This window comes from Pyrus communis, chromosome 10 (genome assembly GCF_963583255.1).
Source record: "Pyrus communis chromosome 10, drPyrComm1.1, whole genome shotgun sequence".
NCBI lineage: Eukaryota > Viridiplantae > Streptophyta > Magnoliopsida > Rosales > Rosaceae > Pyrus > Pyrus communis.
Window position 1 is genome coordinate 17,385,462 of NC_084812.1, and position 17,742 is coordinate 17,403,203.

The 17,742-nt window shown below is 37.5% G+C and overlaps 1 non-coding gene across 1 annotated transcript; it reads left to right on the top strand.

The window, feature by feature from the left end:
- The first annotated feature begins 528 nt into the window (after window positions 1-528).
- LOC137749103 (small nucleolar RNA R71) lies at window positions 529-639 on the top strand. The gene has a single exon (XR_011070173.1). It is a non-coding gene; the product is annotated as a small nucleolar RNA R71 (small nucleolar RNA).
- The last annotated feature ends 17,103 nt before the right edge of the window (window positions 640-17,742 follow it).

The following is a 17,742-nucleotide window of genomic DNA, read 5'->3' on the forward strand; positions in this document are numbered from 1 at the left end:
AACAATTTAACCGTATCCTCAAGGGTAGTGGCAGGTTTTGATTGGAAATTTTGAATTGGATTGTTGTTCTTCCATGAAAAGTTGGGATGATCTCTCCAACTCGGGTTATATGTATTGGAATACATATCATTCCTTGGTCTTTGATTGTAAGAATTCATGAGGTTTACTTGCTCTTGAACATACTCGGGATAAGCCTCCCTAGATGGACATTGATGAGTAGGGTGGTTTGGTAAGTTGCAAATGGCACACACTTCATTTGCTTTTGGCACCATGTTGAGCACGGATTCAAGCTTCCTTTCTAGGTTAGCTACCTGCAACAAAAGCTCATGATTAGAACTTGTTTCATAGACTCCAACTTTCTTACCCCTTAAATCTTTGTGTTGAGCATTAGACCCCAACATCTCATAAATGTTATATGACTCTTGAGCATTCTTTTTCTTCAATGCTCCACCTGCTGCATTATCAACAGTTGATTGACAAGTTTGGGTTAGTCCATCATAGAAAATTTGCATTTGTAAGTGAAAAGGTAACCCATGGTGTGGACATTGTATCAAGAGGCCTTTAAAATGCTCCCAACACTCGTTGAAAGGTTCTCCATCATCTTGTTTGAAGTTGAAGATTTGTCCCCTTAATGTGGCTGTCTTTTGAGTGGAAAAGAACTTCTCCAAGAACTTCTTAGCCACGGCATCCCATGTAGTGAGGGAACCTGGTGTTAGAGTCATCAACCAACTCTTGGCCCTATCTTTCAAGGTGTAAGGAAACACTCTCATCCTCAAATTTGCTTCACTTACTCCCTGCAAAGGTAAACCACTCACAACATTGTAAAACTCTTTAATATGAGCTAAAGGGTCTTCATTAGGTAAGCCATAAAATGAAGGAAACATATGGAAATGTGAAGATTTGAGATCATAGTTTCTAGCTTCTGTGGGCAGCAAGATGCATGAAGGTGAATTTGGTATGATTGGTTGAGCAAAGTCCTCCAAAGCTCGAAGCTCATCTTCATTGCCCGCCATCTCCTCTTCTCCTTCCCAATTAAATTGCTCAGATTCTTTACTTGTTGAACTAGGTGAATTCCCTTCTTCTTCCTCACGGATAATGGATGAACTTGATGGCACAAACTTGTCCAAGGTGTGGCCCTTCAACCGTTCAATTCTTTGGCCTAACTCAACAAGTCTATTTGACATATACTACCTGAAATAAAATACACAAGTGTGAATGAAAATCAACTAGCAAACAACAATGAAATGAATAAAAATAAACTTAAAAACGTTTGAAAGGACTCAAGGGACTCAAAACAGATTCACAAGACTCAAAACAAGCTAAAAACTCTCAAAACTGCCTAAAAACACAAACTGGGTAGTTTTGACACTAAACTCAATTTTGCACGAAAATTAGGTTTGAGCTTGACTCAAAATGCTTCAAAACACAAGATAAGACAGATTCTAAGCCTAAAACTTAACAAAATATGGGGAGAAATTGTATTTGGACGAAATGCAATTAAATGGACAGATTATAACGAAAGCAGATTGTAAAGCAAATTGATGTAACCCAATGGATAATGGAATGGCTAAGGGATTCTTTTCCACACATGAAATGTATGCAACTTAAATCAACTTCCAGTTATCAATTTGACAAGTTATGAACCTTGACACTAATCAAAATAGCAAACAAGCAATTACAAGGGACTGAAATCAGTCCCCGGCAACGGCGCCATTTTTGTTGATGTATAATTTCTTCCTAATGCTAGAATATATTTAGTATAATGGCACAAGCAAGGGTGTCGAATCCGCAGGGACTAATTGGACCTATGTAACTACTTGTTTTGCAAGAACTCTAAGAAATGAATCAAACTAAACAAACTAGGCAGATTTGGAAATGAATCAAACTAGTCTAAATAGACAGATTTGTTGTTGTAACTTGAAAGCATGAGAAAATGAAGTGAACACAAATAAATGAATCAACAACTAATGTAATGGGATAGTATCAATGGAAATGAAGCTAGGGATTCGGTTTCACCATTGCTCAACTAAGTCCATGTTTGTCAAGTTAGTTTGTACTCATTCATCTACCTATTTCTTGAGTTTGTTTCACTTGGATATGATCAACCATATGATGTGTGGATTTGATCAAATGTCTCTAATCATGAACCTAATTGTGATGTGCAACTTTGGTTCATAATCAAGATTATGTAATGTACAAGAAACTTTCATAAAACCAAAGGGAATAACTCGGCAGGATGTGTGCTAAACACTCCCTTCATTCATTCACATATCTACCAAGATTATGCATGATGTGTGTTCTAATCTTGGCTACACAACTTTGTGGTTAATTCAAATGATGATCAAACATTAAAATCAACACACTAAGTCACCATTAAAACAGAAAATGAAACAAGAAATAGATGGACAAACTGAGCATTCTAACTTAATTACATGGCAAACTTTGCAAGGTTACATCGAATCCCTAGAGGAAGATTAGTTACACTTCATGTTTACAAAGGTTTAACATAAAAATAAATAACATGAGTGAACATAAGATTAAGAAGGAGAAACCCTTGAATCAAAACTGATGTTGAAGTCCTTGAAGAGTTCCTTGGTGTTGCTTCTCCAAATGTGGTGCGGATGAAGGTAGAATGGCTTAGTTGAATGGTTTCTGCCCTTGGGACAGAAAATGGACAGAGAATGGAGTGAAAATGGGAGAGGTTATGGGTGTGTAATGGATTGGTTGAAGAAGAAAACTTGCGGAACCCCTTTTGTGTCAAGTGAGCCTTGTTTTATATAAAAAATGTGTCTTACACAATTAGATTGGATCTTTTAAATGTTTAACTCAGATGGCAGTGCATAAGTGATTGGAATGGCATCAAATGAGCTGGACTTGAATGGGTTTCTGAGGTGTTGTTCTCACGGCATGGACAAGGTCTGCAAAGATGTGGTTTGTTTAATCAAAATGCATGTGCCCTTGCTGCAACAAGTGAGTGGAATCTGCCAAAAGTGAATTGTTTGTACAAATTCTGGAAAGGTGAAATAGGCACACGGCATGGATAAAGGGATGAGTTGGATTTCTGAAATGATGGTTGCAAGGAGTGGTTTGTTTAATCACAATGCATGTGAATTTCTGCAAAGATGAAGTGGAGAAAGATAATGGAGTGTAAGGTCAGATTGTGAGTCATGCATGTGAGGGATGTTTTGGGTGTTAAAACATGGAATCTGCACGGAATGGAATGATTGTGTTTGTTGGTGTCAAAATGGCTGAAATGAATAGTTAATGGGAATGGGTGTGGAAGTGCACGGGATGGACTTGAATGAATTGGAACTGCATGTGAGTACTTGGCAAGGTATTTGAACATGCATGTGAATGCATGTTTTGGCGTTGGAACCACCCAATCTGACTTCAAGCTTTTTGCCTTGTTTAGATTCACAAAATATGGCCGAATTGCACCACATTCCTTCATTTGCCTTCCAATTGATCTTATTACACACTTGGCTGCACACTAACACCAAACAATGTAAAATGCAACTAGTTTAATCCAAAAACAATACAAAAACGCCAAATAAGAAAGATATACATGCATGCAAAATATGACTTATCAGCAGCCATATGAGGAGTTCTATTCAAGACCTATGCAGCCACCACAACCTCATATACAATATGCCCAATCAAACTTAGGTTCGTCAGTAGATTATAATCAAATTCTTAATGAATTAATTTTTTTTGTGCAGGGCTCACAAAATCAAGCCAAGGAGGCTCAACAAAGAGAATATTGGCAACCATATGAGGAGTTTTATTCAACATCTATGCAGCCACCGCAATCTGCCCAAACAAATTCAAGTACATCTTTGTATAATGATATGCTTATTAAGTTACTCACCAATTTGTCTCAGGGGCAAGAGAATCAAAACAAAGTGATGCAAAATCAAGAAAAAGCAATGGAAAATCAAGACAAAAGGTTGGACCACTTGGAAAAGCAAATTGGGCAGATAGCGGAGTTCGTAGGACAATTTCGTGACCAAGGCAAACTCCCTAGTTCAACCATTGTAAATCCGAAGGGAGGATTTGAAACCACCAATGCTATCACGTTAAGAAGTGGCAAGGAGGTTGGAACGGATCCTCAACCATCAAAATCAAATCACAAGGAAGACGAAATATAGCAATTTGAGGAAGAGGAATACACCCAACCCACGGCAAGGGTGGAACCACCTTTGCCGCAGGCACCAATTGCTCCTACGCCATCCAAGTTAGGTAAGGTTGTTCCAAATTTAATTATTTCTAACCCCATTCCACCCACTGTCCCTATTCCTTGCAGGTTCATGAATTCCAAGGAAGACGAAAGTGTAAAAGACATCTTGGAAGCCCTTCCAAAGGTGCAAACTAGGGAATATCAAGAATTCGTCAAAGAGGACTTTCTTGAGACAAACAATCCCAAAGAAGTTGAATTTTATGACACAGGACATGGAGCAATCCTCACACCAAATCTGTACAAGTGCAAAGTTCTTGAAACGTTCAAAGAAGATGTGTTTATCCTTGAGTTCTTGTTGGAGGACATAGGTAAGCCACCTCCTCCAATTTCAATTTCGTTTTATACTAACATGTTGTTGATGATTCAGGCACCCAATCTTGAATTTAAACCATTACCCGATCATTTCAAGTATCACCTTCCATTCTGATGCGAAATATATTAAGCACACAAATTAAACCCTCTTCTGACAATTGTAGCAAAGTATGTAAGTAGGGATCGTTCAAAACCGGGGATTAGGAGGGATTGCTAAACTCTTGAAAACTCACCTAAGAACTCCAAAACAAAGTTAAAAACACTAATTTGGACTCAAAGAATGAAAAACCAAAGTTAAAACACTAAAACAAAACAAAAACTCAAAACAGCAACTAGAAGACTCAAAACTGCCTAAAAACCACTTTCTGGGCAGTTTTGAGCACCTACACTAATTTGGACGAAATTGGTTGAAAACTTGACTCAAAACACTTAAAAACATGAACCAAAACAATTTCTACCTAAATTGAGACTTCAAAGTAAAGGGGGATTTGATTTGGACGAAATTAAAGTTGAGAAAACAGATTGCAAAGTAAAACTGATTTTGAAACGTTTTTGGGGTTTTTAATGGATGATGGACTAGTTAGGGGTTCTTTCTCCACACATGACAAGTATGCAAATGACTCGATTTCCAGTTATTCCTTCATAGAATTATGAATGACAATGCCCCAAATTAACCGTGACATCACTAGTTAATTCTCAAGTTTTCCTTGTGTTATTGAATTGGATGACATCATACGACAACCCAAAGTATTCTTCAAAAGTTCCTTACATGACATCATAATAAAGATACAATCAAAGATCATTACGTTCAATCAAAACTATAAGCATTGACAAAGCACTTGTGACTATGACATCATGACACTTATGCTAGGAATTGAACTTAACGCGATTGTGACTAGCAACCTTCACTACTTGTGAATATAAGTGTGTGACAATTATGTGAAACAAACTTATATTCTAGCATCATATTCATGCAAGCCAATTAAGTGTCGACCCCTAATTAACAAACACAAATACGTTATTACTCGCACAGTTAAGCCAATTGCATTCATGATTCAAGAACTCATAACTGGAATTTATCAAATCAACTTGCACACATAGTTATGGCTTCGAAATCACCCCTAACCAATAGGGGTTTAGCCACTCATGTTCATAGCAAAATGAAAGGAAAATAAATTAAACATTGAAATCATAAAACGAATTACACCTAGAATGCACCAACGACGAAGCTTGAGCATCCAAGAGTCTTTCCTTCTTTCTCCTTGCTACGGCACAAAGGTGGATGGGATGGTTGGGATGTGTTTTAGGATCAGGGATTATGGAATTGGATGGAGGATAGGCACGGCAAGGTGTAGTGTTTGGCTGGAATTGTGTTTTTAGGATTTTAGGATGTGTAGAGTGGTGTGGCTAGATGAATGGACGAAAATTGGGTGAATGAGTGATCCCCCAAGTGCCTTGCTGCAAAGCCTTATTTATAGGGCTAGGAAAGGTTTTGAACTTAGTTGAAACCAAAAGGTTTTTTGTACCAGAAATTCTATACATGAAACACTTAAAGGATATATGTGTGTAGCTTGGACAAGGTAGGAGACAAGATAGGACGGCTAGGAGACAAGGTAGGACGGCTAGTGACGGCTAGGAGACAAGGAAGGACGGCTAGTGACAAGCTAGGACGGCTAGTAGACAAGGTAGGACGGCTAGTAGACAAGGTAGGACGGCTAGTGACAAGCTAGGACGGCTAGGAGACAAGCTAGGACGGCTAGGAGACAAGGTAGGACGGCTAGTGACGGCTAGGACGGCTAGGAGACAAGCTAGGAATTAGGCACCATGTGTGAATAGATAAAGCCTTCTAGAAATAAGGTTTTTTTAGGCCCCCTTGCAGCTCCCTAACTGAATTCAAGCCTTCAAATTCGTCCATCCTTATGCCTCCATGCTTGCACTATCCAATCTTGGCCCAAAAATGCTCTAGAATGCTCCAAATTGCTTCTTTTTGCATACTTTGACACTAAAACCTGAAATTGCACGAAAATGACTTTAAACACTTAAACTAACTAAGGAAAAACAACATAAATGCATGAGAACAAGCCAATTAAGTCGCATAAAAATGCTCCTATCACATTCAAAGATCACCCTCCATGCCGTGGGCTCTAATTGAGGATAAGAAGAATGTTCGTCCGGCTGCATGACGTTAAAGCAAGCGCTTCTTGGGAGGCAACCCATGCATTCAACTAGAGAGGACTTAGGCAATCCAACAATTCATTCAACTAAATCAGATTTTGATGCGGTTATTTATACGCACACAAATTAAACCCTCTTTTTGACAATTGTAGTAAGTATGTAAGTAGGGATCGTTCTGGACCGGGGATTAGGAGGGATTGTTAATCACTTGGATTTGACTCAAAAACGCTAAAAACACAATCTAAAACACTATACTAGACTCAAAGAATGCAAAACTAAACTTTAAAACACTAAGACAAACCAAAGACTCAAAATGCTTTAAAGCATAAACTAAATTGATTTCTAACTAAATTGAACAATAAGGTAAAGGGGGATTTAGGTTTTGATTAAACTAAATGACAGATTGTAAATTAAAGCATAAGGAAATGAAGTAAACACAAAATGAATGAATCAACAGCTAATAAAAAGAGATAGCACAAATGGAGATGAAGCTAGAGATTCGATTTCACCATTGCTAAGCCAAGTCCATGCTTGTTAAGTCGGATTATACTCATCCCTCTACTTATTTCTTGGGTTTGTTTCATTTAGATATGATCAGCCATATGATGTGTGGATTTGATCAAATGTCTCTAATCATGAGCCTAATTGTGATGTGCAACTTTGGTTCCTAATCAAGACTATGTAGTGCACAAGAAACTTTCACAAAACCAAAGGGAACACTCGGCAGGATGTTTGCAAAACATTCCCTTCTTTCATTCACATATCTACCAAGATTATGCATGATGTGTGCTTTAATCTTGGCTAAACAACCTGTGGTTAATTCAAATGATGATCAAGCATTAAAATCAACACACTAAGTCACAATTAAATCGGAGAATGAAACAAGAAATAGATAGATTAAATGAGAATTCCGAATTAACTACATGGCAATCTTGCAAGGCTACATCGAATCCCTAGAGAGAGATTAGTTACACTTCATGTTTACAAAAGGTTTGACATAAAAATATATAACATGAGTGAACATAGGATTAAGAAGAAAGAACCCTTGAAGCAAAACTGATGTCGAAATCCTTTAAGAAATGGGAGAGTGTATCTAATGGAATGAAGCCGAGAGGAAGTTCCTCATGGTACAAAACAAAGAGAATCAAAGAAACACCTAAACATTCCAACAACTCAAACTTGAATTGTATGAACGTTTAGGCCCTCTTATCTTCCTCTTCGTCGTAGCACAAGGTCTAAGGGATGTTGTTGGTGTGTTGAATGGATTGGGGAATTATGGAAATGGATGAGGAGTGGTGTTTGGATTATAAGGGAATGGTAGCTCAAGGCAATGAGGGAAGATTGGATGTGTTTGTGATGTGTTGTGTATGAAAATGAGATGTGATTTTTGTGTATGAATGCATGGGTTTTTATAGGGGGAATGGGAGAATATGTGGGTGATTGTTTAAGAGTGAATGTGGTTGTTATGATTGAGAGTGCATGTGGATGAAATAATGATGGAAAAAGAGCTAGGTTGTTGGTGTGTGAATGCATGTGTTGAATTTGTGGTGCAATGATGAAAGAGTAAGTGCATGTGTGTGTGAATGGTGATGCAATGATGAAATGATGAAGTAGGAAGGTGGAAATGCATGTGGCTAAGGGTTGTTGATTGGGCTAGGCCCTTTGTTTTATGTCCGAAGTGCATACAAGGCTTTCAAATTCGTCCAACACTTTGGCTCCAAGCATATGCTATCCATTCCAAGCCCAATTTTGCTCCAAAATGCTCCAAAATGCATCTTTTTGCTTCCTTAGCCATATGAACCTAAAAACACACGAAAATGGCTTAAACTACTAAAACAACTATGAATTAACAACATAGATGCACGAAAACAAGCTAAGTAAGTCGCCTAAATATGCTCCTATCAAATTCCCCCATACTTAGCTTTTGCTAGTCCTCGAGCAAAACAAAATAATAACAAATAAACAAAACGACACTAAACAAGTAAAACACAACCTAAACCTTCCAACAACCGTCTTAGGGATTTCCAATGCACATGACAAGTTAAAAATCATTATTCTCACAGATTTTAGCCATCTTTACACTTAAGTACATTCTTAATCATAGTCACCACATACTAGTTCACATTTAAGCAATTAAAACACATTTCAAATGTAGTAACATGCTTTAGAGAATTTACTCAATTCCTTACTAGAATGCACTTTATTTTCACACAGATTTTCTGACTACACACCCTACACTAGTTATATGTGAGAGATTGATGTAAACATGAAAGACTAGTATCTCACATATGTTATAACATGATAGGAGCATTTTTAGGCGACTTAACTAGCTTATTCTTGTGCATTTGTGCTATTATTTCTTAGTTAATGTCGTATTACAACTCAATTTCGTGTGTTTGTAGGTCCTATGGGTTAAAGTATCAAGAAAGTGCATTTTGGTGCATTTTGGAGCTATTTTGGACACTAGGTGGTGAGCTTGCATGTGGGTTAACATGGATGGACGAATTTGGACTTCAAGAAGTTGGAAATGTGACAAGAAGAGGAAGGAACTAAGCTAGGAACAAAGTGGATAAGGTAGGAGCTCAAAAGAGGAAACATTATCCAAAACCTTATCCAACCTTATCCAACATTATCCAATTATCCAAAACATTATCCAAACCTTATCTCATCTTATCCTATCCAAACCTTATCATGTCTTACTCCTAATTACATGGGGACTTAAATGGATCATTCTAGAACCTATTTCTAGAAGCATTCTATTCTAAAAGGCCCAAATCTGCCACAAAACCTACTCTTTCTAGAAACCCTAGAAAAGTGGCGCCCCAAACCTTTCTAGAAGGCTTTACCTTGCCTTGCAAGCCAAGCTACCCTCTCCCCTAAATCAGCCACACCTCCCTAGGCCCAATCCCTTTGGGATTCTGATTTCCAAGGCCTAATCCTTGTGGATTTGGGTATACAATTCGTTTTATAAAACTATGTGGGCCAAAAACCTCTTCCTAGGTGGATTTGACAACCCATGGCCGAATTCTAGGGCCCTAATCCACCAAATCTGCTAAGTAAACCCTAATCTAATAAACCCTAGGACTATATAAACATATTTTCAGCCACAAATTCGTACCACCCCCTTATGCTATTCAGAAACCCTTGTGCCGCACCTCCATTCTCCATTCTATGCCTCCATAGACCTCCCTACACATCCATACATCTCTGCCGCACCCTTCCCACCATAATCAACCATCCTCCATCCCTCCAAACTAGAAAACACCATCCAAAACCACCAATTCCATCACCCTAACTTTGTGCCGCAGCAAGGAGGAGGAAGAGGAGCCAATCTGTGCATCGAATCCATCTTGGAATTGCTGAGCATTTAGGTGTATTCTTTCTTATGATTTCAATGTTTAAATTCAATACTTTTTGTTGTGCAAGCATGAGGAACTAATCCTGATAGGAGCATATTTAGGCGACTTACTTAGCTTGTTTTCGTGCATTTATATTGTTAATTCATAGTTGTTTTAGTTGTTTAAGCCATTTTCGTGTGTTTTTAGGTTCATATGGCTAAGGAAGCAAAAAGATGCATTTTGGAGCATTTTGGAGCAAAATTGGACTTGGAATGGATAGCTTATGTTTGGAGCAAAAGGAAGGGCTTTGTGACCTGATTTGCAAGCTGTGAAAACAAGAAAAAAACGCTCAAAACACATGCCATATGTGGAAATACCATTTACATCAGATTTGAGCCATTTAACTTACCTTAAATACTTACCTTGTTTGTCATCCTCTCAGCCATATTTTAAAGTAATGAAAACCTGATTTGGAGGTGGAAAATGAGGAAACAAAGTTCAAAACAAATGCCATTCTCTTTGAATCAGATTCTAGCCTTTTATACACACTTCATTCCAGCCACTCCACATGCATTTCCAACCCACATGCACCTTTAATCATTCAACCATGCAGCCACACATTCACCCACATGCATTTCCACCCACATGCTCTCCCAATTCATCATTGCAGCCACATATCCATCCCACTTCATCATTTCAGTCACCAAAACACCCACATGCATTCCTAATCACCCTTCCACACAACTTGCCTTCATTCATTTAGAAAATACATCCCTTGCCGTGGCTTTCCACCATTCCACACCATCATTTCAGCACATGCACTTCCCCCTTTCTTTAATCCATTGCAGCCACATGCAATTCCCACTCCAGATTTTCAGCCATCCCAATTCATCATTGCACATCAACATATTTCAGCACACTCCACATGCATTTCCACAATCACATTCACTTCATCATTGCACCACAAATCAGCCACACATTCACCCACATGCACCCTTTCATTTCTGTCAAAGCACATGCACTCCCACCCTTTAATCACATGCACAAATCAGCCACATGCATCTCCCATCACCATTTCAGATTTCCACCAAGTTCCTAGCTGTCATGTTCCCCCCATTTCACCTATAAATAAGCATCCATTGCATTCATTCTCATTCACTCTTCCATATTCAGAAAACCATCTCATATACACATCCATTCACGCCAGAAATTCATGCTCTCTCTCTAACACAGCCATACTTCACCATTCTTCATATTTTCTGCCCAAAAACACTCCTTGCCTTCCCCTACATCCATCCCTACCCTAAACACATCATTCTACATCATCCATAACCCCCAAAACTCACCAAAACCCCTTGTGCTGCAACTAAAGGAGAAGAGGCCTAAACGTTCATACAATTCAAGATTGAGTTGTTGGGATTTTTAAGTGTTCTTCGTTCTTGTTTTCAATGTTTACCTTGTTATTACTATCTAAGTTTGTTGTAATCATGAGTGGCTAAACCCCTAATTAGTTAGGGGAAAATTTGAAGCCATGAACATGTTTGAAATATGAATTGATTTCTTCCAATTGTGATTTGTTAAGTTATGATTGCAATTCAATTATCATGTTTATTAAAAACTTGTTTTTGTATGTTGATTAGGGATGCATACTTAGTCTTCATGCATAAACTCGATGCTAGTTTATAAACGAGTTTCACCTAATCGTCACAAGTTTATAAACATGAGTAGTGAAGGTTGTTAGTCACAACCGCGTTAATTGAATTCTTGGCAAGAGTATCATGCATTCATAGTTACAATTGCCTCGTCAACACTTATAATTCTCATAGAGCATAATGATCTCTCATTGTATCTCTTCTATGCATTCATGTTGAGAACCATTGGAGAATGATTTGAATTGTCGCATGCATCATCCAATTCAATAACATAAGGAAAATTTGAGAGTTAATTAGTGCATCACGGTTAACTTGGGGTGTTGAGCATCATAGATAATGAAAAGCAATTGGAGAATCGATTCATATATAAATGTGTCATGTGTGGAGAATGGACCTCTAACTAATCCATCCATCATCTTGTTTCTCAAATCCGTTTATACAATCTGCCTAGTTTATTAACTTGTTTTATTTAATTTAATTTCGTCAAAACCTTAATCCCCCTTTACTTTAGTGTCCAACTTAGTTAGAAAGTGTCTTAGTTTGTGTTTAAGTGTTTTGATTCAATTTGTTACACAAATTCGTCCAAATTCACCAAAGTGTCCAAAACTGCCCAGAAAGTGTTTTTAAGGCAGTTTTGAGTGTTTTGGGTGATGTTTGAGTCTTTTGGTTTGTTTTAGTGTTTTAAAGTTTAGTTTTGCATTCTTTGAGTCTAGTAAGTGTTTTATATTGTGTTCTTACGTTTTTGAGTCAATTTCACATTGATTAGCATCCCTAGTTAATCCCCGGTCTAGAACGATCCCTATTTGCTCATTTACTACAATTGTCATCCATAGGGTTTAATTTGTGTGTTTAACTATTTTCGCATCAAATTTTGGCGCCGTTGCCGGGGATTAGCAAAATTGCTAATCCCTTGTGTTTTTGCCGTATGTTTTTAGTGTAATTTACCTAGTTTTCTTATTTTGTTTTGTTTTCTTGGTTTAGGTACTAGTGCATGACGCGGAGTTCTCAAACTGTGCATGCACATATCTTGGACTTTAACGACGATTTTGAACGTGATTTGAGAAGAAAGAGGAGGCATCCCGAACCTAGTGAACCTAGTTCAAGTTCAGAGGCCGAATCTGAGTTTGAAAGTGTGGAAGAAGAAGTTATGGCAGCGGACAATCGGACCATTAAAGAGCTTTCGGCCTCGGGGTTGACCAATGCCGCACCATTATGCATTCAATACCCCGCGGCTGCCCAAGGCAAGACCGATGAATTCGAGTTGAAGTCAAGCTTGTTGCACCACATTCCGAAATACCATGGGCTTTCCATGGAAGATCCCAACAAGCATCTCAAGGAGTTCGAGGTTGTTTGTTCGAGCATGACACCCATAAATGTCGATGGGAACATTCTAATGATGAAAGCTTTTCCATTCTCTCTTGTGGAAAAGGCTAAGGATTGGCTTTATGAATTGGCACCCGGGACCGTTACTTCTTGGGAGAGCATGAAGAGAGCATTCTTGGAGAAGTTCTTCCCTACTTCAAGAGTCATTCTCTTGAGGAAGAAAATTAGCGGAATCCAACAAAGTCAAGGAGAATCTTTTCCGGCATACTACGAGCGTTTGACGGTCTGATGCCTCCCGCTTCGATGCCTTCCGCTCCGACGCCTTCTGCTCTGACGCCTCGTAGTGGGGCTTCACGTAAACATCCTTTGTGAAGGCTCCATCTTTCTGCCATGTTTATTTTTTTTATTTTTTTATTTTTATTTTTATTTTTTTTATTTTTTTTTTATTTTTTTTTTATTATGAACATGCTTTGCTTTATTCAGTGCATTGGGTTGCCTCCCAAGTAGCGCTTTCTTTTACGTCTTGTAGCCGGACGAAGAACCCAATCACTCCAGGATATGTTCACGAATCGGATGAAAACTCCGAGTCATCAACTAGTACCTAAAACAAGAAACAAAACAAGATTAAGAATCTGGAATAAAAAAAATAAAAAGATCAAACGAAAATAAAACAATCCAAGGGATTAGCAAATTTTCTAATCCCCGGCAACGGCGCCAAAATTTGATGCGGTTATTTATACGCACACAAATTAAACCCTCTTTTTGACAATTGTAGTAAGTATGTAAGTAGGGATCGTTCTGGACCGGGGATTATGAGGGATTGTTAATCACTTGGATTTGACTAAAAAACGCTAAAATCACAATCTAAAACACTATACTAGACTCAAAGAATGCAAAACTAAACTTTAAAACACTAAGACAAACCAAAGACTCAAAATGCTTTAAAGCATAAACTAAATTGATTTCTAACTAAATTGAACAATAAGGTAAAGGGGGATTTAGGTTTTGATTAAACTAAATGACAGATTGTAAATTAAAGCATAAGGAAATGAAGTAAACACAAAATGAATGAATCAACAGCTAATAAAAAGAGATAGCACAAATGGAGATGAAGCTAGAGATTCGATTTCACCATTGCTAAGCCAAGTCCATGCTTGTTAAGTCGGATTATACTCATCCCTCTACTTATTTCTTGGGTTTGTTTCATTTAGATATGATCAGCCATATGATGTGTGGATTTGATCAAATGTCTCTAATCATGAGCCTAATTGTGATGTGCAACTTTGGTTCCTAATCAAGACTATGTAGTGCACAAGAAACTTTCACAAAACCAAAGGGAACACTCGGCAGGATGTTTGCAAAACATTCCCTTCTTTCATTCACATATCTACCAAGATTATGCATGATGTGTGCTTTAATCTTGGCTAAACAACCTGTGGTTAATTCAAATGATGATCAAGCATTAAAATCAACACACTAAGTCACAATTAAATCGGAGAATGAAACAAGAAATAGATAGATTAAATGAGAATTCCGAATTAACTACATGGCAATCTTGCAAGGCTACATCGAATCCCTAGAGAGAGATTAGTTACACTTCATGTTTACAAAAGGTTTGACATAAAAATATATAACATGAGTGAACATAGGATTAAGAAGAAAGAACCCTTGAAGCAAAACTGATGTCGAAATCCTTTAAGAAATGGGAGAGTGTATCTAATGGAATGAAGCCGAGAGGAAGTTCCTCATGGTACAAAACAAAGAGAATCAAAGAAACACCTAAACATTCCAACAACTCAAACTTGAATTGTATGAACGTTTAGGCCCTCTTATCTTCCTCTTCGTCGTAGCACAAGGTCTAAGGGATGTTGTTGGTGTGTTGAATGGATTGGGGAATTATGGAAATGGATGAGGAGTGGTGTTTGGATTATAAGGGAATGGTAGCTCAAGGCAATGAGGGAAGATTGGATGTGTTTGTGATGTGTTGTGTATGAAAATGAGATGTGATTTTTGTGTATGAATGCATGGGTTTTTATAGGGGGAATGGGAGAATATGTGGGTGATTGTTTAAGAGTGAATGTGGTTGTTATGATTGAGAGTGCATGTGGATGAAATAATGATGGAAAAAGAGCTAGGTTGTTGGTGTGTGAATGCATGTGTTGAATTTGTGGTGCAATGATGAAAGAGTAAGTGCATGTGTGTGTGAATGGTGATGCAATGATGAAATGATGAAGTAGGAAGGTGGAAATGCATGTGGCTAAGGGTTGTTGATTGGGCTAGAGGTTTTGCATGGCTCAAAGGATTGTTTGATTGGGCTAGGCCCTTTGTTTTATGTCCAAAGTGCATACAAGGCTTTCAAATTCGTCCAACACTTTGGCTCCAAGCATATGCTATCCATTCCAAGCCCAATTTTGCTCCAAAATGCTCCAAAATGCATCTTTTTGCTTCCTTAGCCATATGAACCTAAAAACACACGAAAATGGCTTAAACTACTAAAACAACTATGAATTAACAACATAGATGCACGAAAACAAGCTAAGTAAGTCGCCTAAATATGCTCCTATCAGATTTGCGTTCCTAAACCTCTCTCTTTCTTTATTGTTTTTATTTCGACATGTTAGTTAGTTTATATTGTTTGTTTGAATGTGAGTCCTTGTTTGAAACATTGAGGACAATGTTTGATTTAAGTGTGGGGGGGGGGGGGGTAAACAAGTTGTTTTTGCATGATTTTCGTGGGATTTTATCACCTATCACTTCTAATGTTGTTTCTCACTGTTTTTAAGTGTTTTTAAGTGTTTTGAAGTGTTTTTATGTGTTTGGATCAGAAAATCCGAAAATTTACAAAAAAAAATTGCAAAAGAGTTTTGAAAACCCAAAAAGAATTGTTTTAAAGTTGTTTTTGTGTGTTTGTTTGTGTCTTAGGATACCTTCCAACACAATGATGAGGATTTGGTTTTTAATTGCATGACTATTAAAGAATGTTGTAAACATGGATGGAAGTTTGATTTATGCTTGGTTATGGTTATAGTTTACGAATTCACATGTAATCACAAAGAGAAAATCAGTTTTTGTAACATGCTTGAAGGAAGGAACTCAAACTAAAGCTACATCCTTGAGAGACTTGAGCATATAACGTTCTTTGGAGAGTATAAATCTATGATTTCTTGTTTTCTAAAGTTGTTGCATGATCTCATCATTCTTTGCTTGGTTGCTACTTGGAATGCATTTCATTATAGTTCCAAATACTAGAACTGATGCCCATTTCATTCAAAGCATGATATTGATTGCATAACATACAATAAGATGAAGTTGTTAGTCAAGCCAAAGCCAAAAAGCCTATCCCTGTTCATATGTATTGTAGGATTACCCCTTTGGAGCCTTTTCAAGCCTATTTTCTTTGTTAGCCCCATTATCCTTACCTAGCCTAGATTAGGATTTTCCATACCCATGTTCTTAAAGGATAGTGAAGCATGACTTAGAATGAATTTCTTTTGATCAACATATTGCAGAAAATAAGTGTGGGGGGAAGGTAATAGGGCACGGCAAAGAAAGAAAATAAAGAAAAAATTCGTGGAAAATAAAAAGAAAATAGAAAAGTGTTGAAAAGAAGGAAAAAGAGTGAGAAATAAGTGAGAATGAACTCACAAGTGTTGGTTATTGAAGGAAGGGTCCAAAAGTTTGAATATGACCCTAAAAGTTGCATGAATCTTCCCTTGTGTTTAAAAGTTAATTTCTGCCATCAAAAGTGAGTTTAAGTGTCAATTTCATTACTTTGCTTCCTATTGCTTTAAGAACCTTTGTTTTTCTTTACCTTTCTTTGTTAGCCATTACCCTTAGCCCCGTTACAACCCTCAACTTCTATCTTGATGTTATGTATTCAATATGTGGAGTTTGAATTTGGTATGAGCATATGGAATCACTGGTTCTCATTCTAAGTAGTAGCATTCCATTCATTGTTTCCAGAAAATGCTTTCTTTGATATAACATATGTGAGTGTTAGTCTATATGTTTAAATCAATCTTCTCACATATACGTAGTGTAGGGAGTGTAGTCATAAAATATGTGTGAAAATAGAGAGCATCCTAGTGAGGAATTGAGGGAATTCTCTAAGGCATGTTATTACATTCAAAATGTTGTTTTAATTGATTAAATGTGAACTAGTAAGTGGTAACTATGGTTAAGTGTTTGCTCAAGTGTAAAGAAAGCTAACAACCGTGGGAAAGATGTTCTTTAATGTGTCATGTGCATTGGAAATCCCTAAGGTAATTGTTGGAAGGTTTAGAGTTTGTTTTGGTTGTGTTCTTTTTGTTTCTTTTGTTTTGTTTTGCTCGAGGACTAGCAAAAGCTAAGCGTGGGGGGATAACTTATTCGTGTATGTTTATTGAGAGTGCATGCTTAGTTTTCATGCATGAATATATTGCTAGAATATAAGGGAGTTTCACCTAATAGTTACAAACTTATATTCACAAGTAGTGGAGGTCGCTTATAAACGATCGCGTTAAGTGAATTCTTGACACTAGTTTCATGCTCATCATAGTAACGAATGCCTCGTCAACACTTATAGTTTTCATGTTGCTTAATGATCTTTGATTGTATCTTTATTGTGCTTTTCACGTAAAGGACTTTTAGAGAATGTTTTGAATTGTTGTATGCGCTTTCCCATCCAATTCATTAACTTAAGGAGAACTTGAAGGTTAATTTAAGC